Raw genomic sequence first — 4,244 nt, forward strand, 5'->3', positions numbered from 1 at the left:
TATATTTGATATAATTCTTGCGGTGACTGTGGTCATTATCTGCAGATTGAGCTTCAGAGGAAAAGTTTGACTTTAACTTCCTTGAAAACGGAAAGCAATTTGGAGACATAACCTCGGGGTCTGGAATACTGTGACGCACAATACTGTAATAAATTTTAGTTGTTAACGATTAAGGGGGAATGCCGAAAAATTCCACACCTTCATTTGGTTCACTTCACTTTCACACTGCACTTTTTAAAGCGGACCAAACCATCTGGACAACGTCATGCAGTTACAACAGCTGCTTGCTTGGGGGCAGTATTGCCCGAAATGACCCCTGACCAGGAAGAAAAAAAGCATGAGGAAGAAGAAAATCCTACTCATCGATTGGCCGGGACTGAAAATGGAAATCCATCCCCTTCAGCCGGCTTGGTCACCACAAAACCACCAAACACCAAAATGCACTGCACTCTTCGTCACTTCCTCTCTTTGGTCCGCTGGATAGTCCGTTTGCATTTCCCACTAGGGCTGTCAACGAATATTCTAAATTCGAATTTAAATTCGAATTTGAAAAAAAAAATGGACCTTCGAATGTGAAAATTGATATTCGATTGTGGAGAAAAAAAACACACCACCGCAGCTGTCCTCTTTGTGAGTGGGCCGCTGCACTGAACGCACTGCCAGGGCCACACCGCCCGCAGAAGTGCTGCGAAGCACAGCGCACCGAAATTCTTGCGCGAGGTCTGCAGTCGTTTATAACGTAATGTTATGGATAATTGTTTTATGTGTTTTAATGTGTATGTAAATGTTTTCAAAGACATTTATGTTGAAATAAAAATACCTACAAGTAGTTATGTTTCCTTGTATTAATACATATACAAGTATGTTTCCTTGTATTAGTTTGCCCTCTTGTGGACATAATGTGTAAAAAATTCGAATGGTTTGAACCTATGAGTTATTTTTAGAAGGAATATTCAAACGTCATTTTTGAGCAATTTTGACAGCCCTATTTCCCACTGTAAGTGAACCGCACCAGGGTTCGCTTGCAAGTGAACCGAGACCCCCAGTTTTCAAGTGGACCAGGGTTTACTTGTTTGGTCCGCACCAGAGTTTGAATGAGCGTTCACACCACTCCAAACAAACCAAACTATCCGTGGAAGCAGACCAGGGTTCGTTTAAAGTAAATAGTGCCAGTGTGAATGCGTCCTGAGACAGCTCCTGGATGCAGGCGACAGGCAACAACACAGACATTTCATGTACAAGACGTATATAACGCATACAGATAATAATAATTAAATAATTATAAAAATTAAATAATTAAGAGTGCAGGTGACCTCTCAAATGTGGCTTTGACTTGCAGCTGAACATGTAGCCCATTTGGATATAAATAGTGTATCGCCAGTCAGCTTGTAAATACAGAAATTTAAATTTCTGTCCATGTCACTCAGCCCTACTTGAGAGATGCAGTGTTTTCACTCACTGTTCATTAGAAATATCAGGAAACAACCATGGTCAACTCTGTCCAAGAGCGATGGGATGGAGGTGACTCTCTCTGTGGGCAGGTGTCAGTCTGCGTCCTGTGGGGGAGCACTTCCACTGCAGCTCTGGTCACAGCCTCCGAAGCACACTATCCACAGAATTCAGGAATACTTTTACTTTATGTCTTTAAACTACAAATGTTCTGCTTATCACAGGTCTCAGTGTCCATACTTACTCAGAAACTGGGTGCAAAGTGTCTTTTCCTCCCACAGCGCGCGGTTGCTAGCTAACTAGCCAACTAGCCACAGCTCACCTGGTGCTAACAGTTCATGTAGCTTAGCTTAGCACTGACTGAAAATAGCTTCTAACATGCTTCTAACACGCTCCTCTGGAGTTTAAACACAGCTACAGCCTGATATGAAACCCCTGCTGGCAACAATACGAACATATTTACAGGCTTTATGAGCTTAAACACTTTTAGCATCTCTGTGTTAGCTTATCTCTTCTGCTTGACTTTATATGTTCAAGGACACTCCAAGTGTAGGAAATTCTAAAACTTACTGCAAAATACGTCTTAACCATATTGTATGGTCTTAACACTAAAACTCCTGAGACTTAAACTTTTGTTTGGTTCACATTTTTAATTTCTCCTAGCTATCTGGGATCAGTAGGACCTGATAAGTATAAAAACTAACAACAATAATTAAGTCCCAATACCCTCAAGTCCTGACGTCCTCAAACGGGACAACAGTAAAGTCCCCAAATGCGTTCTTCCTAATTAACAGTGTCTTAGCTTGTTACTGTCGCTAAAATTGGTCAATTTTGTTGCCATGTAAAACAACAAACAGTATTAATCATAAATAAACAAGTTTCAAACATCAAAATGTGATCAGGTTGTGGACCTTGTCCACTTTCGTGTCAGGGTCAGCTGCGGACTGACTTGGCAAAGATGGCTGCCATCTTGTCTCACATTAGTTTATCCTTCTGAGACCCTTGCTGTGTCTCAAATCACATACTTCCGTTAGTACACTTCCATGTAGTATACTATGTGCACTATAGTGGCATAGTGCGCAAATTTCGACAGGGTAGTGTTGTCTCAAACCAAACACGGCCGTTGTGCACTCACTGGAAATGACGACCGCAAACTAGCTAGTTAGCAAACTAGCATTAGCATTCGCGTTATCGTTCGCGGTACCAAATCATTACAGACTGCTAAATTTACCCAATAAACATACTGCTGGCTTACACCTGACAACAATATAGTGGTGCTTAGTGCAAAAAACACATGTATTTGTACAATGCAGCGACGTTCATGGTCGCGCAGTCCTCGGCTGCCATTTCCAGTTTGAAAAGTGGTCCCTCCCCTTCTGCTACGTAGCCAAGATGGTGACCATTGAGGGCGAGAAGTGTCCATAGTTCCACACTCAACTTCTTGACCGTTTTGAGTGCACCATCCTGGTACTCATAGTGCACTGCATTTTTCCATACTTCTCAGTGTGATATACATTAAATAAGGGTACTACACTGCACTTAAGTCATCAACAAATAGTCCGCAGATTTAAAGGAACAGTGTGTGAGATTTAGGGGGATTTAGTGGCACCTTCTGGTGAGGACTGCAAATTGCAACCAGCTGAAACTGCGCATGGTCAGAATTCCCTCTGTGTTCATTGTTCAGGAGGTTTTTACCAGGAGCCGAATTATCCGCAGAGGTCTCTTCCTCTCTAAAACAAACAGACCATGTGATTAACGCCTCTCTGTACAGAGACGACCAGAAATCCATTCATTCTTAAGGGAATCTGCGTGATGTCCAATGTGCCTTCGAAACTCCTCCCCTGTTATATTTTGGTCCGGAATTTGCCTTGAGTACGTTGAACTTTTGCGTTGGATTTCGGAGACACTGTATGACAGTGTGCTAGCTTAGCGAACAGGCTGCTAACTGGCTAACAGGCCATTTCCTTCAGTTCATTTGCCTGTGTTGATGGTCAAGTGAGTTTGTATGATTAAAAAAGTACTTATTTACTTTAAACACATTGTGAATTTGAGTAATGTTGTTCTGCTAAAATATGGTTATACATTATAGTCTTTTCACAAAACCACGTACCTGGCAGGCCAACATATTAATTTATTTGTTGCCAGGCAAAATTGCTCCTGTTTTTGTCTCAAGTTACCTGCAGAGGTCTATTCCTCTCCAAAACAAGAAATAGAGTCTCATTTCTAAAACAACGCGAAGGCTCCATACTAAAAATGCACGAACAGACAAAAGCCAAAAATGCGGTGCACAAAGAAATATTCTACAATTCCTACAATCAGGCTTCCACCCCACCGTCTGTGTTGCCAATCTCCCATCTTCAGAATGTTGGTAAGCATGGGTCAAAGTTTGTCTGTTTTTATAGATCACAAATTTTACGTGGGAAGTGGCGTACACCTCTTTTAGGCCTGGTTTTGAGTGTATGCAATGTTCATAAATGAGAACCCGTGTGATTAAAGGTCGTAAAACCACTGACTAAAGCAGTTTCACATTTTATTTTATTTTTTATTTATTTTATTTTTTTTTTGTAACACTCCTTGTGGAGCGATGGCGATGCAACATGCTGACCTCCATGTATGAGAACCCGCTCCCTATGTAGATATAAAGATGTCATTCTTAGATAATGAAAACACAGCAATTCTTATTTAAACACTAATGAAAACATTTGTTTTATTGTGTTCCATTTCTGCCAGTATCTCCTCCTGAAACCCTGTGTCCTCATTTTGGGTTTACTGGACCTTATACTTCATTCTACTTG

The sequence above is a fragment of the Epinephelus lanceolatus genome, chromosome 22 (genome assembly GCF_041903045.1).
Source record: "Epinephelus lanceolatus isolate andai-2023 chromosome 22, ASM4190304v1, whole genome shotgun sequence".
NCBI lineage: Eukaryota > Metazoa > Chordata > Actinopteri > Perciformes > Serranidae > Epinephelus > Epinephelus lanceolatus.